The 22096-nt window shown below is 39.1% G+C and overlaps 1 pseudogene; it reads left to right on the top strand.

Annotated features, from left to right (window-relative positions):
• Window positions 1-2711: 2711 nt before the first annotated feature.
• Window positions 2712-20978, top strand: LOC129556188 (UDP-glucuronic acid decarboxylase 1 pseudogene; annotated as a pseudogene).
• Window positions 20979-22096: the final 1118 nt, after the last annotated feature.

Genomic DNA, 22096 nt, shown 5'->3' with positions numbered 1-22096 from the left:
GACTTATAGCCTCCCAGATCCCTGCTGCTCAGTTTTCCGGGTGTACAACTGGCACGCCTTCTCAGGTGGATATCCACCATCCAGAATCCCAAGAAGCCTTGGCTAGCAACGAAACCTGCTTGCAGTCAGTTTGGTAGATGATGCCTCTCTGGGACCTCAATTACCTTCTTCTGGCTCTGGCTGCCCTCCCCTTGCTGTCTCGGGGGGGTGATGGGCCATCTGCAGCCGGCTAGCTCTAGTTCTTTTTTCTGTGAGTGGGTCTGGCAGTTTCTTAGGTTAGGGCTTTTTGCCTTTTCTCAGAGTAGCTATCCCACGGCCTGCCTTGCTATCTCAAGTTAGTTCCCTCAGATTGCCCTCGGTGCATTCAGGCCCAGTCCTCACTCTAAGCAATGCAGCTGCACCTCCATTCCCAGCCCCCACTTGCTAGTGGCGGATGAGGGCATCTGCACTGCTTCTCTGCTGGGAGTTAGTATTGGCCGCGTAATCTGTGAGTTTTAATTATTTATTTATTTTTCCTCCCAGTTATGTTGCCCTCTGAGGTTCCAAAGGCACACCACAGACTCACCAGTGAGAGTGTTTCCTGGTGTTTGGAAACTTCTATCTTTTTTAAGACTCCCTTCCCAGGGACAGATCTCCATCCCTACCTCTTTTGCCTCTCTTTTTATCTTTTATATTATTTCCTACCTCCTTTTGAAGACAATGGGCTGTTTTTCTTGGTGCCTGATGTCCTCAGCTGGCATTCAGAAGTTGTTTTGTGGAATTTACTCAGCGTTCAAGAGTTCTTTTGATGAATTTGTGGAGGAGAAAGTGGTCTCCCTGTTCTATTCCTCTGCCATCTTAGGACCACCCCTCTGTACATATAATTCTTGAAGGTTAAAAGAATTGTACATAAAGAGATGGACATTTAAGACTGAGAAGTCATAGAAAAACACCAGTCAAACGTTCTATTAAGGAAATATAAAACAATTTCACAGAGCTGAAACTTGTGTATCATGAAAAGAAAAGTTAAGACATAAAGTGAGTGGTATATGCAAGGAACAGATAGTCAGTGATTTTATGTGGCAGATTAAGAACGCTACTTTAGGTAATTCTTGGGTTTTGGATGATTTTAAGCAAAGAAGAGTTTGTGCATTTGAAATTATGTATCTATTTTCAGAAAAGAATGCTGTATCAAACTTAAAGAATGCTTTGATGATGCTCTGAGTATTTTTAGGATAATTATTGGATCATCCAAATTAAGTGGAGTAAAATAATGGGAGGTCAAAAGCTCATCATCAACCCATATCTATGTTTCTCTGTAACAGATTAATGAACAGTCTTAAAAGGATTCATAATTAAGTTGTTGTCTGCACAAGCATTGCTAGATAAAATACAGAACATCAGTTAAATTTTAATTACAGATAAACATTGCATTTTTATTATATGTATGTTCCAAATAGTTTATGGACATATTATACTATAAGACAATGTTTATTGTTGGTATGAAGTTCGAATTAACTAAGCATCTCCACCCAAAGGCTTCCATGAGTGAGTGATGTTGCTACCATGATGATCTTAGAAGGATTCTCTTTTCTCTCTTTCCTAACCTAGAAGTTAAATGCTAATGTTTATGGGAAATTAGAGACACCCAGTTAGCATGTAAAATTTAGAATATAGCTCCTTGAGGGAAGGATGCAGATCTAGAAGATTGGGCAAGTTTTTAGTTTTCTGTAAGTAGAGGAAAAATAATAACCTTTTTTGTCTGTTGCAGAAAAGGAAAATCTTAAGGTAAAACAAAGATATCATCTGCTTCAGAATGAGAATTCCAAACCTTTACTATATTTTCCATCTTTGGTTTTACATGTAAAGAAATATTTTCCAATAATTTCTATTGATCATTTGTTTGTTTGCATTTTTGATGAGACAAAGCAATGATATATTTATGGAACCAGACTATTTGACTGTCTAGTTCATCCACTAACAACAAACTTAATTTTGAAGATTGTTGTAAGCATTGGTTATTACTAATGTAATAAGATTCAAAGATATTAGCACCAGGAACAAGATAAGTATGAAATAACTATTAGATGACATTAATGTATTGATAAATACATGAGTGGTTTAGCTCTCAGAGAATGTAGGTCCCAAGAATACCAAGCTCAAAACCACGTCAGTTCAGTTCAGTCGCTCAGTCGTGTCCGACTCTCTGCGACCCCATGAATCACAGCACGCCAGGCCTCCCTGTCCATCACCAACTCCCGGAGTACACTCAAACTCATGTCCACAGAGTCGGTGATGCCATCCAGCCATCTCATTCTCCTTCGTCCCCTTCTCCTCCCACCCCCAACCTTTCCCAGCATCAGAGTCTTTTCCAGTGAGTCAACTCGTCGCATGAGGTGGCCAAAGTATTGCAGTTTCAGCTTTAGCATCAGTCCCTCCAATGAACATCCAGGATTGATCTCCTTTAGAATAGACTGGTTGGATCTCCTTGCAGTATAAGGGACTCTCAAGAGTCTTCTCCAACACCACAGTTCAAAAGCATCGATCTTGGATTATTAATTGGAGCCAAGAAGATTCTGGATTTGTGTAGACAATGTAACAGATTTTTTAAACACTTGATTTTAAAATTCTCAAATATCACATAAATATTTTTAAAATTCATGAAATTTATTTATAAAATAAGTTTATTTAATAAATTCTAGTAGTTGGGTGGTCACAGCGCGAGGCCCGGGATGCTGAGTCAGCTGCTGCTTCCCCTAGCATCCGCTGGCTTCTGCAGTAGGATGAAGCTGCTGCTGGGCATCGCGCTGCTCGCCTACATGGCCTCTGTTTGGGGTAACTTCGTTAACATAAGGTCCATCCAGGAAACCTGGGAGCTCAGACTTGAGAGCAGGATTGAAGAGATTGAACCGCTAAGGGAGAAAATCAGAGATTTGGAAAAGAGTTTCACCCAGAAATATCCGCCAGTAAAATTTTTATCAGAAAAGGACCATAAAAGAATTTTGGTAACCAGGGGCTCAGGCTTTGTGGTTTCCCACCTCACAGACAAACTCATGATGGACGGTCATGAAGTGACGATGGTGGGCAACTTCTTCACTGACAGGAAGAGGAACGTGGAGCACTGGATCGGCCCCGAGAACTTTGAGCTGATCAAACACGACATGGTGGAGCCACTGTACATCGAAGTGGACCAGATCTACCACCTGGCCTCTCCTGCCTCGCCTCCCAACTACATGTACAACCCCATCAAGACACTGAAGACCAGCACCATCGGGACACTGAACATGCTGGGGCTGGCAAAGCGAGTTGGGGCCCGTCTACTCCTGGCCTCCACCTCAGAGGTGTACATAAACCCTGAAGTTCACCCACAAACTGAGAATTACTGGGGCCACGTGAATCCCATAGGACCCCGAGTGTGCTATGACGAAGGGAAGCAAGACGCTGAGATCATGTGCTATGCCTACATGAAGCAGGAGGGCGTGGAAGTAGCGTGGTCAGGATCTTCAACACCTTCGGGCCCTGAATGCACATGAATGTGGCCGGGTGGTCAGCAACTTCATTCTGCAGGTGCTGCAGGGAGAGCCGCTCACAGTGTATGGATCTGGATCACAGACAAGGGCCTTCCAGTACATCAGTGACCTGGTGAATGGCCTTGTGGCACTCATGAAGAGCAACGTCAGCAGCCCGGTCAACCTGGGGAACCCAGAACATACCATCCTAGAATTTGCTCAGCTCATCAAAAACCTCGTTGGCAGCGGAAGTGAAATTCAGTTTCTTTCTGAATCCTAGGATGACACCCAGAAAAGGAAACCAGACATCAAGAAAGTAAAGCTGATGCTGGAGTGGGAGCCAGTGGTCCCGCTGAAGGAAGGGTTAAACAAAGTCATCCACTACTTCCGGAAAGAACTCAAGTACCAGGCAAAATAACCAGTACATGCTGAAACAAAAGCCAGCAAGGATGAAAAAAAAGGACCGACACGCCATAATGGAAAACCTCACCTTTCGGGACCGCAGATGCCCTGTTTCACACTTGACAGGGTGTATTTTTTTTTTTTTTTAAGAAAGACTAAAACAGGTGTCATGAAGAAAAAAACTGGAATTCAACTGAAGCTTACTTTAAGAAATGGATGTGCCTAAAAACTCCTCTAAAAAACCTGCAGATTTTGCCTTGCACTTTTTAAAATCTTTTTATGTAAAATAGCATCGATGCATCTCTGCATATTTTCAAGTTTTTTATCTTGCTGTGAGAGCCTATGTTGAGACTGTCTTCTACAGTTTTATTTACTGGTTTCTTTATGAAGCTTAAAAGGAACATTAAATGAGGTGAAAATGCCAATTAATTTATGAAGTGGGTTCTTATAAATGAGACGTTATTCTATGCATAGAGGAGAAAAAGCAGACCGGCAGTAATGTCAGGTGGGTGGCATTCTACATTAATTCTTAGGCAGAGAAAAGAATTCTGCTCGAGAACTTTGTGATGTTTCTTCTAATGTAGAATTTTTCCAAGGCTTAGTTTTTAGATGCAAATTTGACTTTGAAATGTTTCTGTTTGCTATCACGATCAAGGATATTTGAAATCACTACTGTGTCGTGCTGCATATAGGGTTGGGGTGGGGATAAAATTAATATTCTTGGTTAACAGTGGTTAAATATGCTATTTTAATAAAATATTGAAACTCAAAAAAAACATAAATTCTATTAAAGCAATAATAAATTACAAAATAGCCTGATATTGTAATTGCTTGTTTAATATTTAATATTAATTTTTATCATCAATTAAAAAGCAAATTTTAAAGTAAAATCATATTGTAGACATCTAATAAAGTCTATGCTCATTTTAAATATTATGTAAATGTAAAAAATTATTAAAATTATTTGAATACTATTATTTAATATTTATGTTTTATGTATGAAAGTGGATTATATTTCTATTCATATTAAATTGTATTACTACATGCATATTTATATTATCATTTATATTACATTATTTTTATATATAATATAGTTATGACCAACCTAGATAGCATATTAAAAAGCAGAGACATTACTTTGCCAACCAAGGTCCATCTAGTCAAGGCTATGGTTTTTCCCTTGGTCATGTATGGATGTGAGGGTTGAACTGTGAAGAAAGCTGAGCGCCGAAGAATTGATGCTTTTGAACTGTGGTGCTGGCGAAGACTCTTGAGAGTCCCTTGGACTGCAAGGAGATCCAACCAGTCCATTCTAAAGGAGATCGATCCTGGGTGTTCATTGGAAGGACTGATGCTAAAGCTGAAACTGCAATACTTTGGCCACCTCATGCGATGAGTTGACTCACTGGAAAAGACTGATGCTGGGAGGGATTGGGGGCGGGAGGAGACAGGGACGACCGAGAATGAGATGGATGGATGGCATCACCGACCCGATGGACATGAGTTTGAGTGAACTCTGGGAGCTGGTGATAGACGGGAGGCCTGATGTGCTGTGATTCATGGGGTCCCAAAGAGTCGGACACGATTGAGCGACTGAACTGAACTGAACTGAAAATCCAAAGAAATAAGTAGACAAGTCCCCTGCTCTGAATATTTGCTGTATCAAAGCTGATGTTAATATAGCCTGTTATATTAAAGGACATTTTGTGTTGAGAGGAAAACAGCCAAGCAATTCTCTTATTAAAGATCTCCCAGCATAATCCTCTATCATGCAGGTGACAAACTGAAATTCCAGTTCTGAGCAGAGGTCAGTTCTTCATGATATATAGGTCAATATGAAAATTTGTACCTAAAATTTCACTCTTTACACAAAAGATTAGTCTCTGTCTCTTTCATGGATATTTTATTTGATGTATTTCTGCAGAGGCTGAATATCCCTTGAAAGAGTGCATGACTGTTTCAATTTCCTTATACCTGAATAATTTAAATATTTATAGGCAGAATGAAAGTGGACAAAGACAGATAATCAGCCTTTCAATATTGCATTTCAATAAGTATCACATGTGAGTTTTCTTTAGCTGCTCCTTACAGATTCTACAAATACATCATTATCAACAAACACTTGTTAATATAAATTATTTTGCATTAGTGAATCTATCTGTAAATTGCTCTACAATTTGAATCATTAATGCTCTTTCTGAAAACAACAACAGCAACATCATTTTCGTTACATCTTACCAAATTGCAATTCTGATGGAACTAGGAAATAATGAAATTCAGTTAAAGAAACAAAATTACTGGGGCATATATTTAAAAAGCTCTGTACAGAAGTATTACTATAAAGAGAAAAGTCAGTTTATTTCTTTCATTTATTTTCTAAGAAGGATTAAGGATATGAAGTAGCTTGTTCGTTTGAAACTCACTCAGATTCTTTGAAAAATGCATGAATCACACAATTTAGTTTCCAAAGTCTGAAATGTTGTCATTCTAATATTTTACAGTGGATAATTCTATTTCTAGATACATAAAACTGCTTAGAGTACATTTTGATATCAAGGAATCAAAATCTAGCAACTAAATTATTTTTCTAATCAATTTATCAGTAGTCATTGTTTTCAGAAGGTCATTGCATGAATAAATGGGGAAGGAATGGGAGGTAATAATTATTGTTAATTGAAAATGAATGAAATTATGTGTTAAAAACAACACATTTATACTCCCTTGCACCCCTAGCACATTCATGAAAAAAAAATTCATAAGTTATCAAATTGTTCTTTTATTTTAGACAATGGTATTATTCAAAATGAGATATTATTCCAATGTATGTTGCATATTTAGAGAATTTAGAATCAGAACTCAAGTATCATGATTAAAACAATTACATAGTTAATAAAGAGACTTAAATTGTCTTATTTCTCTACTCCAGTTCACCAGATGCCCTTTTGCTTTGTCTTCCTCTGTCCTCCAAGTTCATTATTTATATTCATGAATACTCCCTTAGAGTTCCATCCAGAGTTTGAAAGTCACATAAAAAAGCACATTTACTAAAGAAAGTAATCAAGGCTATGGGATATTCCTGGCAATTGCTGTTCTGAAATACCCTAAGTGTGACACAGGTTTGGATGGAAACAGGAGGAGCCAAAGCACTGCCAAATCTAATGTAAATTATTTTATGTGGTTTTCAATTTATATTTAACAAATATAATTTACTATATTTTTATTCTTAGAATTCTGACTGCGGAGTGTGACTGCTTTGAGACACTGACCAGTTCATCGTGCCTCTCAAACTGCTTTCTGGCCTGTTATATGGGATTAGGGGGCTTCCCCCATGGCTCAGCAGTAAACAATCCACATACAAAGGCAGAAGATACAGGAAACGTGGATCTGACCCCTGGGTAGGGAAGATCCTCTGGAGGAGGAAATGGCAACCCACTCCAATATGCTTGCCTGAAAAATTCCATGGACAGAGGTACCTGGTGGGATATATCCCACAGGACCACCCGGAGTCAGACACGACTAAGTGACTAAGCATGCATGTGTATGCAGATTGGAACATCTGACATTAGATTGCTATGAAGATTGAGTGGTACAAACTGCATCTACTTATTCTATCCTGTCTAAGAAAATAGATGTGTAATAAAAGGATATAAGCTTTACATGCTACTAATTCACTACTGTGAGACAGTAAAACTATGATGAGACACATATCATTCCTAATGGCTGAGTGGTATCTTAGAGGTGAAATTACTATACCTTGTTATTTTGCTATATATTTCTCTGATATAAATGACCCCAAATTAATTTCTATTACAGAATTGTGGCACAGGAGACTTTGTGCAATAAATTGTAAATCTTGAATTGCTTTTCAGAAGTGTGTTTGGATACAGTTGAATATAACTAATGCATAAAAATTTCTGCTTCCATAGGACATATTAGTCTAAATTTACCAACATCAAATGATACCAGCAAGAAAACAAATAAAATAAATTTATGCTTGGAGGAATAATGAAGAAACTAATACTGGCTTTTGCAAAGCAATCACCAAATAACCTACATTCATATCATACCTTTGGTGTCTCATCACGTATCATGAAGCTTATAAGGAAGAAAATGCACACACATCTAGAAATAATCAAAAGCAAGAATTGAAACATGTATATTACCATACGTGAAACAAATCACCAGTCCATGTTCAATGCACGATACAGGATGCTCGGGGCTGGTGCACTAGGATGACCCAGAGGGATGATATGGGGAGGTAAGTGGGAAGGGGAGTTCAAGATGGGGAACACATGTACACCCGGGGTGGATTCATGTCAGTGTGTGCCAAAACCAATCCAATATTGTAAAGTAATTAACCTCCAAATAATTTTAAAATTAAAAAAAAAAAGAAAGCTTCACTGTACTTGAAAGCTAACTATTCTCATTTGTAAAATATTTAAAAGCCTGATCTTCTGAATCCCATTTTTTTTAATTTTTTTAATTGAAGTATAATTGCTTTACAGAATTTTGTGGTTTTCTGTCATACATTAACAAGAATCAGCCATATGAGAATATAGAATGGAGAAAAGACAATCTCTTTAACAAGTGGTGCTGGGAAAACCGGTCAACCACTTGTAAAAGAATGAAACTAGAGCACTTTCTAACACCATACACAAAAATAAACTCAAAATGGATTAAAGATCTAAATCTAAGACTAGAAACTATAAAATTCCTAGAGGAAAACATATGCAAAACACTCTCTGACATAAATCATAGCAGGATCCTCTATGACCCATCTCCCATAGTAATGGAAATAAAAGCAAAAATAAACAAATGGGACCTAATTAAAATTAAAAGCTTTTGCACAATGAAAGAAACTATAAGCAAGGTGAAAAGACAGCCTTCAGAATGGAAGAAAATGATAGCAAATGAAGCAACTGACAAAGAATTAATCTCAAAAATATACAAGCAACTCCTGAAGCTCAATTTCAGAAAAGTGACCCAATCAAAAAATGAGCCTAAGAACTAAGCAGACTTTTCTCCAAAGAAGACATACAGATGGCTAACAAACACATGAAAAGATGCTCAACATCACTCATTATTAGAGAAATGCAAATCAGTATGACAATGAGGTACCATCTCATGCCAGTCAGAATGGCTGCTATCCAAAAGTCTACAAGCAATAATTGCTGGAGAGGGTGTGGAGAAAAGGGATCCCTCTTACCTTGTTGGTGGGAATGCAAACTAGTACAATCACTATGGAGAACAGTGTGGAGATTTCTTAAAAAACTGGAACTAGAACTGCCATATGACCCAGCAATCCCACTGCTGGATATGCACACCGAGGAAACCAGAATTGAAAGAGACACGTGTACCCCAATGTTCATTGCAGCATTGTTTATAATAGCCAGGACATGGAATCAACCTAGATGTCCATCGACAGAAGAATGGAGAAGAAAGCTGTGGTACATATGCACAATGGAATGTTACTCATCCATTAAAATGAATACATTTGAATCAGTTCTAATGAGGGGAATGAAACTGGACCTTATTTTACAGAGCGAGGTAAGTCAGAAAGAAAAACACCAATAAAGTATATTAACACATATATATGGAATTTAGAAAGATGGTAGCAATGACTCTATGTGAAAGACAGCAAAAGAGACACAGATGTAAAGAACAGACTTTTGGACCCTGTGGGAGAAGGCAAGGGTGGGATAATGTGAGAGAACAGCATTGAAACATGTGTATTATCATATGTGAAATAGATCGCCAGTTTAGATTCGATGCATGAGACAAGGTGCTCAGGCTGGTGCACTGGGATGACCCTAAGGGATAGGATGGGGAGGGAGGTGGTAAGGGGTTCAGGATCTGAAGCACATCTACACCCATGGCTGATTCATGTCAATGTATGGCAAAAACCACTACAATATTGTAAAGTAATTAGCTTCCAATTAAATTTTTAAAAAATGAAAAAAGAAAAAACGAATCAAGCATAGATTCACCCATGTTCCCTCCTTCCCACCTCCCTCCCCATCCCACCCTTTAGCCTGTTACAGAGCCCCTGTTTGAGTTCCCTGAGTCATACAGAAAATTAACATTGGTTATCTATTTCACATATGGTATTGTAAATATAGCATCCCTCTACTATATGCCAGATACTAAGAAAGGCTTTTACTTGCATTGTATCATTGAATTTTCAAATATGCAGAAACTGAGACTTCAGATGCACTAAGACACCTGGGACAAAGCTGAGAAGAGGGAGAGTCAAGTCAAGTCTATGCCCAACAAAGAAAAAGTGCCCTCTTTCACTGTGGTGTTTGGACGTTAATCAGGCAGTCTTGTTTTCATCTATTAATGATCACAAAAATTGCATCTCAGTATTCTTACCCTGATGAGGTATAATACCATAGATAATATATACATGCATTATTGAGCAATGAAGTTTACTACTTCAATGGTGTATCAAATATTCAATTAGTATGCTATTTAGTAAATGGTGATTCTAAAGGAGATCAATCCTGGGTGTTCATTGGAAAGACTGATGCTAAAGCTGAAACTCCAATACTTTGGCCACCTTATGCGATGAGTTGACTCACTGGAAAAGTCTCTGATGCTGGGAAGGATTTGGGGCGGGAGGAGACGGGGCCGACAGAGAATGAGATGGCTGAATGGCATCACCGACTCAATGGACATGAGTTTGAGTGAACTCCGGGAGTTGGTGATGGACAGGGAGGCCTGGCATGCTGTGATTCATTGGGTCGCAAAGAGTCGGACACGACTGAGCGACTGAACTGAACTGAGCCATAAAATAAAATATTTTGGAAGCCGTTACATGGTAAGAAAAAGTGGAAAAGAAAATCAGTCAGAAAAACATATTATTTTAACAGTACCAAATTCAGAGTGTAAGTCTTAGAGTAGTAGACTGGATAGAATGCAAGGAAGTCAATTCATTTTATATTCTACAGAGTGTCCATCTTTTGAGTCATCATTTGTTACTAATATATACTTGACATAACAGTATAAAACTGGCAGGGTTAAAAATGAATTGCTAGCCCCCTGTGCCTCTCTTTTAACAGTCATTAATTAAGGCATTGATTTACAAATGTGTTTTCTCCATTAATTTATTGGAATTTTATAGGAAATTTAACCTTTCAACTCTTGACCTTATGATGGCTAAATAGAATTTACATAATCAACTCTGAAAATCTAAAACCTTGAAATTTTTGTTTAGTAGAAAAAGTAATAATAAAAGCCTAGCTCTCACAGCAAATAAAGGGAAAAGGAAATGAAAATTGTTGTGGTTTAAGTCAGGTATTTTGCATTCCAGACCCCTATAATGGACTAGTAAAGTCATGCTCAAAATTCTCCAAGCCAGGCTCAACAATACGTGAAACGTGAATTTCCAGATGTTCAAGCTGGTTTTAGAAAAGGCAAAGGAACCAGAGATCAAATTGCCAACATCCACTGGATCATGGGAAAAGCAAGAGAGTTCCAGAAAAATCATTTATTCTGCTTTACTGACTATGCCAAAGCCTTTGACTGTGTGGATCACAATAAACTGTGGAACATTCTGAAAGAGATGGGAATATCAGACTCCGTGACCTGCCTCTTGAGAAACCTGTATGCAGATCAGGAAGCAACAGTTAGAACTGGACATGGAACAACAGACTGGTTCCAAATAGGAAAAGGAGTACGTCAGGCTGCATATTGTCACCCTGCTTCTTTAACTTATGTGCAGAGTACATCATGAGGAACGTTGGGCTGGAAGAAGCACAAGCTGGAATCAAGATTGCCTGCAGAAATATCAATAACCTCAGATATGCAGATGACACCAACCTTATGACTGAAAATGAAGAGGAACTTAAAAAGTCTCTTGATGAAAGTGAAAGAGGAGAGTGAAAAAGTTGGTTTGAAGCTCAACATTCAGAAAACAAAGATCATGGCATCTGGTCCATCACTTCATGGAAAATAGATGGAGAAACAGTGGAAACAGTGTCAGACTTTATTTTTTGGGCTCCAAAATCACTGCAGATGCTGAATGCAGCCATGAAATTAAAAGACGCTTACTCCTTGGAAGGAAAGTTATGACCAACCTAGATAGTATATTAAAAAGCAGAGACATTACTTTGCCAACAAAAGTCTGTCTAGTCAAGGCTATGGTTTTTCCCGTGGTCATGTATGGATGTGAGAGTTGGACTGTGAACAAAGCTGATCGCCGAAGAAGATGTGGTGTTGGAGAAGACTGAGAGTCGCTTGGACTGCAAGGAGATCCAACCAGTCCATTCTAAAGGAGATCAGTCCTGGGTGTTCATTGGAAGCACTGATGCTAAAACGGAGACTCCAATACTTTGGCCACCTCATGCGACGAGTTGACTCACTGGGAAAGTCTCTGATGCTGGGAGGGATTGGGGGCAGGAGGAGACAGGGACGACAGAGAATGAGACGACTGGATAGCATTACCGACTCGATGGAGATGAGTTTGAACTCCGGGAGTTGGTGATGGACAGGGAGGCCTGGCGCGCTGTGATTCATGGGGTGGCAAGGAGTCAGACATGATTCAGCAACTGAACTGAACTGGAGTCAGGTACTAGAAGAGTCAAAGGTCATGAAACTCGGAATAATACAGCAGTGAATCTAGGCAGCTTAATTTTCTATCACCATTTTTGGGTGTATTTTACATTTTGTGTTTTACAGAAAATCCTATTTGGTTTATGAAATGGCTGGATCCTACTGGCTTACAACTTTATGTATTTCTTGGACTCTTTGATGTTACATGAAGGAAGCAAAGCATACTTAGATTATGAGTTTCAGAATTCCTGGTGCTCTAAAATCACAGGCTCTAATCATTTGACATATGGCTTGCTGAACTTTTACTTTGTCCTACTGAATGCTCCCTTTCCTATAAGAATTCCTAAATGACATCCATAAGGTCAACTTATATTTTGTATTCCATGTTGGCCTTGTTCATGTCCTTTTGAGTATATAACTGTTTCCTGGACACTGCTTCCTCTTATGTCCCTTCTTCCTCTTTCCATATAGTCAGTATTTCAGAGTTTTATTTCCTGCAATTGTTATTGCATCCAGTCTTCCCTTATTTAGGGGAAGTGAGTTATTACAGTTCTACTTTGTGAGCTGCATCAACTTTTTGCTTGAACAAAGTTACCTCCCGTCTCTTCAGGGAGTATACATACTTTTCCTTCAAATGTCTTATTATCTCCTTAGCATTGTATATAGTCACCACCATTATTTCTTCTGCAGATATTAACTGTGGTATCATAATATTTAAAAATAATTTCCTTATTTCTAAGCACAGTCCAACCCTACCTCATCTTCCAAAAAGAAGTTAGAACTTTAGAGTTCCTTCTTTTAAGGGGAGAGGAGCATGACAGCACAAAATGGAAACAATTTGTTGATCTCTGCATGTACATTTCCAAAAGTTTATACCTTTAGACATAAATAGCATGTGAGTTATTTAAGGCCAAAGAACACTGGGGCAGAGAAATTGTATCTGAGGAAAAATCATGATGAATAAGAATAGTAATGAGAACAGAGAATTAGATGGGATTTGTAAGATGTAAAGCATTGCTTTCCTGGTTGTATTAGAGACATGTCAGAGATGTGGAATCTGAGAACAAAGTTGTCTTTACTCTATGCAGGGTTAGAGATCCAGAGAGGAGATATTGTGGAAGGGATACTTGAGTGAATGATTGGCTCTGTAACGTGTGCTCATTTACAGCTTACTTGTGTCAATAAGTACCTAAGGGGTCAGATTTTCCCTGCCCAAACACACTCAGACCTGGACCTACATGCACTCAGGATTTTGTCACAGTTCCAAGGAAAAGAGGGAAAACAGCATAAAAATAATCAAGATTATGCTCTTCCTTCTTGATAAAATAGATTCAAAACACAAATTGAGTTCTGCTGTAATAATACTTGTATGTGTAATGTTTCTTTCTCTCTCAGACCCACATGCACACACACAGACATACACATGCACATACACACAAATATGAACCTGTTGAGGACACAAGTTGCATCTTAATCATTTTGTGTTTACTTATCTGATTTCATCGACCAATGAATCAGAAGTGATAAACTGACTTATCAGTTGAGAAACAGATTTCCGTTATGTGATGTTTTATATTATTTGGAAACACCTTAATAGGTTTCACTTGTCCCTTACCTATAGTCTGTGAGCCATAAAGCAATTCTTTTGAATGCATAGTTCACAACTTCAGCACTTGGTTTCATAGTGCAATAAAATAAAGTAGTCAATATTCTAAGTCACCTTCCTGGCAATGCTTTAGTGATATTGCTGATAAAATTTAGAAAAGACTAAAAATATTTGCATCTATAAAGGAGATTGAGAAATATATATAACTATTATAAATTGAATATATTTTTAGAATTGTAGTTTTGCTACTAAGCGTTGATAAAAAAAATTATTTTAAATTTTTATAAACTTAACTATGATTTTCTATAACCTCAATGAGATGAAAAGTTTAGTAATAGTTCATGGCTCATAGAAGTTCAGAGGATAATTATTAAAACATGCTTCGAACTTAAAATAGCTGTTGAATTTTTTATTTTAAGTGGTGTTATAAATTTTAAGAAGATACAATTATTATTTTATTTTTTGCTCTACCCTAAATCCTTAAGCTATGTTTGATGGAGGCTTTGACTAGAAAAATCTTAAATAGCATTGAAGCTATCTTATAAGATATCTAATTCCCACTTGAGCTCAATGTAATTTTAGCACTACAATGTGAAGTGACACTGTCCCTGTTTAAAAAAAAAAAAAGTAGGACACTATTGTGACCCTTTGTGGTACTTTATTTTAACTTGACCTTTTGTCAGAAGAAGTATTCCACTCTTCTGTTTCTCTTGAATAGTCTTAGGTTATTTCTAGGATAAGTTGGCCTAATTAAAGCAAATAGAACATGAACAATAGCAGTTTTATTTTACTGAAGCTCCCACCTTTTCCACAATTTAAGGAATAATTGTTCTTTTTCTACTGTCCTACTAGGCCATACTTACTTATGTTGATAATTATTATTTATAAAAATTCAAAAGATGTTCATAATAAAATTTAAAAGTTCTTAAATATTTTCTTCTGGGGTCATTTCCCTTACAAAAAGATAAGCTGGTACCAAGTGCAACTGGAATTAAATGAGGTGAACTACACTTTTTTAAAGCCATGATTTATAGCAAAAATTTTTACTTATTATAATCACAGTCAGAGTGATAGCCACAATCAGATGCTAGGAAAAACAGAGTGGATCATTTTTCATTATGGTGAAAATGTATTAATATCTGTTAGTTACTCATAATTCTACAGAATTCTATGAGAATAATGAAAAAAATAATTTCAAACAGTTTATGGTGACAACATTAGTATGAATAGTCATGAAGAATACAATATATAAAAAATCAACCACTGAATTATCTGATGTAGATTTAAATATTGACTGAAAATGGTTAAATCAGTTAGTGTAGACCAGATGAGATTTGAAGCAAATGTTGGAAGATGGATAGGATCAGAATAGACAAGTGGAAAGAAAAGAACATTTTAAGTGAGGATAATGAAAGATCAAAAGCAGTAATTCAGATAGGAATAAGATTGACTTAAGGTACAGTGACATGTGAAGTGAAATTATGAAAGATTCAAAACCATGAGAAAAAAATATTGACTTAAAAAGCTAATGACAGAAAACAAGATGGCAGGGGAATAGTTGGATGTGGAGTACATTTCTCTCCACGGATACATAGGAATACATCTTCGGTCACAGAAGTGTTTGCAAAACACCATCTGAGAGTGGATAGGAGTAGCTGACCATCAGAAAACAATATGTAGAACTATGCAAAACTCGGCAGGATGAAGGAACTAGGGGGAAAAAAACGAGTGTTAATAAGACTGGACCAGCCCTTGATGGATGCGTGGAGTGTGATCTCCACATTTGGGCAGTTGTCTGGGCCAGAGGAGAAACATTTAAGACTGAAAGTGAAGCAGCTGATTTGTGGCAGCCTAAATGGAATGAGAATCAGACAGTCCTTGCTAAGGCCATATGTAAGCTGGACAGGGAGGCAGGTGCCCTAGAAGGCACAGTGACTGGGAGCTGGAGCGTAGGGATTGTGGAACAATCCCAGAGTGAGAGCTGCTGCTGACTGCAGTGAGAGGAACCGAGGGGACATGTGGGAGGAGATTGTGGTGGGAAATGCCTGTGGAGGAAAGGCAGACAGTCATGGAAGCAAGGCGAAACTGCTGAGTCATGCACAGGAGGTGATGTCATCACTGTAGCCTCTCTCTCCCCACACTCCAGCATCAGCAGCATAGGCAGCTGAACAATAGAAAGACTGGCCCATTGATATGGTAACAGGCAGGAAGGCCAGGGGTCTCCAAACGGAGGAAATAGCCTTCAAGTGGAGAAGGCAATTGCAAGCCACTCCAGTACTCTTGCCTAGAAAATCCCATGGATGAAGGAGCCTGGTAGGCTGCAGTCCGTGGGGTCACTAAGGGTCAGACAAGACTGAGCGACTTCACTTTCACTTTTCACTTTCACACATTGGAGAAGGAAATGGCAGCCCGCTCCAGTGTTCTTGCCTGGAGAATCCCAGGGACGGGGGAGCCTGGTGGGCTTCCGTCTATGGGGTCACACAGAGTGGGACACGACTGAAGTGACTTAGCAGCAGCAGCAGCAGCAGCAGCCAGACATTATTGTCTCTCTTAAGCGGCAGGAGGAAACAAACTAGCAATATTTTTTCTTCTCTATACAAATTTAAAAGGAAGTTTCTCTTAAAATACTGTGTTGCCATAATGACACCTGGTTCCACCTGAAGTTCAGTTCAGTTCAGTTCAGTTCAGTCGCTCAGTCGTGTCCGACTCTCCGCGACCCCATGAATCACAGCACGCCAGGCCTCCCTGTCCATCACCAACTCCCGGAGTACACTCAAACTCATGTCCACAGAGTCGGTGATGCCATCCAGCCATCTCACTCTCCGTCGTCCCCTTCTCCTCCCGCCCCCAACCTTTCCCAGCATCAGAGTCTTTTCCAATGAGTCAACTCGTCGCATGAGGTGGCCAAAGTATTGGAGTTTCAGCTTTAGCATCAGTCCCTCCAATGAACATCCAGGATTGATCTCCTTTAGAATGGACTGGTTGGATCTCCTTGCAGTATAAGGGACTCTCAAGAGTCTTCTCCAACACCACAGTTCAAAAGCATCGATTCTTCGGCGATCAGCTTTCTTCACAGTCCAACTCTCACATCCATACATGACCACGGGAAAAACCATTGCCTTGACTAGACGGACCTTGGTCGGCAAAGTAATGTCTCTGCTTTTTAATATACTATCAAGGTTGGTCATAACTTTCCTTCCAAGGAGCAAGCGTCTTTTAATTTCATGGCTGCAATCAGCATCTGCAGTGATTTTGGAGCCCAAAAAAACAAAGTCTGACACTGTTTCCACTGTTTTTCCATCTATTTCCCATGAAGTGATGGGACCAGATGCCATGATCTTTGTTTTCTGAATGTTGAGCTTCAAGCCAACCTTTTCACTCTCCTCTTTCACTTTCATCAAGAGGCTTTTGAGTTCCTCTTCACTTTCTGCCATAAGGGTAGTGTCATCTGCATATCTGAGGTTATTGATATTTCTCCCAGCAATCTTGATTCCAGCTTGTGCTTCTTCCAGCCCAGCGTTCCTCATGATGTACTCTGCATATAAGTTAAATAAGCAAGGTGACAATATACAACCTTGACGTACACCTTTTCCTATTTGGAACCAGTCTGTTGTTCCATGACCGGTTCTAACTGTTGCTTCCTGACCTGCATACAGGTTTCTCAAGAGGCAGGTCAGGTGGTCTGGGATTCCCATCTCTTTCAGAATGTTCCACAGTTTATTGTGATCCACACAGTCAAAGGCTTTGGCATAGTCAATGAAGCAGAAATAGATGTTTTTCTGAAACTCTCTTGCTTTCTCCATGATCCAGCGGATGTTGGCAATTTGATCTCTGGTGCCTCTGCCTTTTCTAAAACCTGCTTGAACATCTGGGAGTTCACGGTTTACATACTGCTGAAGCCTGGCTTGGAGAATTTTGAGCATGACTTTACTAGCGTGTGAGATGAGTGCAATTGTGCGGTAGTTTGAGCATTCTTTGGCATTGCCTTTCTTTGGGATTGGAATGAAGACTGACCTCTTCCAGTCCTGTGGCCACTGCTGAGTTTTCCAAATCTGCTGGCATATTGAGTGCAGCACTTTCACAGCATCATCTTTCAAGACTTGAAATAGCTCCACTGGAATTCCATCACCTCCACTAGCTTTGTTCGTAGTGATGCTTTCTAAGGCCCACTTGACTTCACATTCCAAGATGTCTGGCTCTAGGTCAGTGATCACATTATCGTGACTATCTTGGTCGTGAAGATCTTTTTTGTACAGTTCTTCTGTGTATTCCTGCCACCTCTTCTTAATATCTTCTGCTTCTGTTAGGTCCATACCATTTCTGTCCTTTATCGAGCCCATCTTTGCATGAAATGTTCCCTTGGAATCTCTAATTTTCCTGAAGAGGTCTCTTGTTTTTCCTATTCTGTTGTTTTCCTCTATTTCTTTGCATTGATCACTGAGGAAGGCTTTCTTATCTCTCCTTGCTATTCTTTGGAACTCTGCATTCAGATGCTTATATCTTTCCTTTTCTCCTTTGCTTTTCGCCTCTCTTCTTTTTACAGCTATTTGTAAGGCCTCCTCAGACAGCCATTTCGCTCTTTTGCATTTCTTTTCCACCTGAAGTTAACTATTCTCAAATCTTGAGTTAACCAATGCATTTTTCTTACGGAATTGTTGGTCTTAAGCTATGTTAATGTACTACGTATTTGCCCCAGACTCTATCTTCAAGTCCGTTCTGCCAAATGGCTCAGAACATACTTGACAAACCCGTATGTTATACTCAGATATTGTTCCCTTAATCTATGTAAAATGAAACTATTTGTATGGTAATCTGCCCTTCTACAGGATTTCAAGTTAATCATTTTATGGCCCGGGATGAATCGTCCGGTGTCAAGATTATCCCAAAATGCATCTTATGGATGAGGGGCCTGGTGCCATTCTGAGTTTTAGACATTCCTTTCTTTTATTAACAGACTGCTAGTGACTATATAACATCCAGCTGAAGACTAGCAGAGGGGTACTCTTTCTGCCCCCTTATGATGTCTATGTTAGAAGCTTTCTCTATCTCCTTTATACTTTAAGCTTTGAGCGATCAAGCCTCGTCTCTGGCACCAGATTGAATTCTTCTCCTCCGGAGGCCAAGATCCCAGTGTCTGTGTCATTCCGCAACAACCTTTCACCATCAAGAGCCTGACTCACCCAACTACAGATTAGGACCCACCCAGGGTGCCTCTTTAAGTGCATGATGGACCAATCTACAGAGCAGGACCCGGCCGGGGGCGCTCTCTATGTGCCTGACGCACTGAACAACAGAGAAGGGCACCAGGCAAAGGAGCCCTCTAGATGCCTGAATGGGCAGAGCTAGAGAGAAAGACTAGCCATAAATGATTTCTGATCACCGGCTACCAGAGGCTTGAAAAAAGGCTGATAGGGCCATATCTCCTGGGCTGGAGGCAGTCTGTGTCCCTGCACACTTGAAACTGTCAGGGTCCCCACAACCCAAGCCGCTTCATCAGCTTCATTCCCAACCCTCACTGGGGCAGAACTGCCATAGGCAAAAAACCCTTGTGTCTATGCCTGTGAGAAGCTTCAGTCATGCCCAATACTTTCCACAGGTGCTGCCAGAACTCCTGCAAGCCAAGTAGGTATGTTAGCTACACCCCCACACCTGGCCTTCACTGGAGTAGACCCAAGTCCTCCAGGGCAGCCACAGGAGCAAACCACAGTGGAGGACCCACATGCAGGGGTGGAAATAAAACCACAGTTGAAACCCAGGGGCAGTGTGGCTAAGAAAGAAGACCCAAAGCCATCAGACCAGCTGTACAACCTACAGATTAAAGCCACACAATTATCTAGGCAGACTGTGGAATATATAAAAGGACATTGAGAGTTCACGCAAAAGAAAACACACTAGTTTTGATAGTTGTGGACACTGGAGGCAAGAATATACAGGAGCAGGACAAGAGTCTGAGTTGCCCCCACAGCAGGTCTAGAGACCAGTGAAATGTTAAGAGCGTCTCAGGGAGGCAAGGTGGACTGTGACTCCCAGGGAGGGAAAGGACGCTGATAGCAGTGACTCAAGAAAAATATGTATTATTTATTATTCTTTTATTTTGACTTGTTCTGTAGTTTCTTTTGGACTCTTTTCTTTTTTCACCCTTCTGTTGTAGTTGTTGATTTTACTAGCTTACTGCTGTTATAAACCTCTGCCTCTACACTGGCCTTTTGCGGTTCGGTGGAGTTTTCCTTTACTTTTTGTTGCCTTATCCTTTTTCCCCTCTTTTTTTTAATTTTAATTTTTAAGTTTTTTAAACTTATTGTTATTTTTTATACATTTATTCCTTTGCTTTTCCTAGTGTTCTTTTCCTCTTGCAGTTATTCTTTAATACATGCAAATCTTCTTTACCTATCTCTGTTTAACTTTGCATACCTAATTTTTCTTTCTTTAATTTCTTTTTCTCACCTTATTTGGTGGTTTTATTTTCATTACTTATTTCCGCAGTTGGCACCTTGCTTTAGTTTTGTTTCTGTTGTTTTTGTTTTTCCAGTTTGTCCCTTAGTTTTGTTCTTAACTGGTGGATGTCATTTTTGGTTTCCTTTGTTTGCTGGGTCAATATATTCTACTTTATTTTTGTTGGACTGATTTGATTTTGCTTACGGGTGTATATATATCCCATGCATATATTCCATTATTTTGATTATCATTAGCCTGATTTTGTAACTGCCATTTGTATGGAGTTCATCTTTGATTTCTCACTTTTGGGTATTTGTTTTAATCTCACTTAGTGCCATAACAAACCACCTGTGGAATCTCTGTTCCTAGCCAGAGGTCAAGAAGCCCTGAGCCTTTGGAGTGGGAGCACTGACTCCAAGACCCTACACTACCAGAGAACGCCTAACTCTAGGGAGTATAAAATAGTGAGAACTCCCACAAAGGAAACCGCTTGAAGAGTCAGCATCATCCAACTACCAGTAGCATCCTGTGAAGGGCACCTCATCCAAACAACAAACAAGACAAAAATACAAACCAAATCATTAGCAGACAGGATTACCACCTCACTCAACCCTGCCCATCAGAGGAAAACACACACACACACACACACACACACACACACACATCTCATGCTATATAGAGTTTACATTATCACTGGACCAAACCTGGGAGGGCAGAAATAAAAAGAAAGAAAGCATTCAACCTTGAAGCTTGGGTAAAGGAGACCTAAAACACAGTAAGTTAAAACAAAAAAAATGAAAAGGCAGAGAAATTTTGCAAATGAAGGAACAAACTTGAAAAACAGAAGTCCAAATAAATGAAGAGGACATAGGCAAACTACCTGAAAAAGATTCAGAATAATAATAGTAAAGATGATCAAAAACCTTGAAAATATAATGAAGAAAAATGCAAGAATCAATTAACAAAGACCTAGAAGAATTAAAGAAAAAACATACAGAAACCAACAAAACAATTACTGAAATTAAAAATACTCTAGAAGGAATCAATAGCAGAATATCTGAATCAAAGGACAGGCCAATGAGCTGGAAAATAAAATTGTGGAAATAACTGTTGAAGAGTAAAAATTAAAAGAACTGAGGATAGTCTCAGCGACATCTGGAGAAATATTAAATGCACCAACATTTGAACTACAGGGGCCCCAGAAGAAGAGAAAAAGAAAGTATGAAAAAAAATTTTGAAGAGATTATCATTGAAAATGTCCCCACATGGAAAAGGAAATAGTCAATCAAGTCCAACAGGCACAAGATAAACCCAAGGAGAAACAAAGCAAGACACATACTAATCAAACTAACAAAGATTAAACACAAAGAAAGAATATTAAAAGCAGCAAGGGAAAAGCAACAAGTAACATAAAATGGAAACTCCTAATGTTTAACAGCTGATATTTCAGCAGAAACTCTGTAGGCCAGAAGGGAATGGCAAGAAATATTTAAAGTACCAAAAGGTAAAATTCTACAGCCAAGATTACTGTACCCGGCAAGGATCTCATTCAAAATTGATGGAGAAATCAAAAGCTTTTCAGACAAGCAAGAGTTAAGAGAATTCAGTACCA

Source organism: Moschus berezovskii, chromosome 13 (assembly GCF_049115385.1).
Source record: "Moschus berezovskii isolate FMDL1 chromosome 13, NW_MosBer_1.0, whole genome shotgun sequence".
NCBI lineage: Eukaryota > Metazoa > Chordata > Mammalia > Artiodactyla > Moschidae > Moschus > Moschus berezovskii.
The sequence above is the reverse complement of the archived record's forward strand: the minus strand, read 5'-3'. Positions and strand labels throughout refer to the sequence as shown.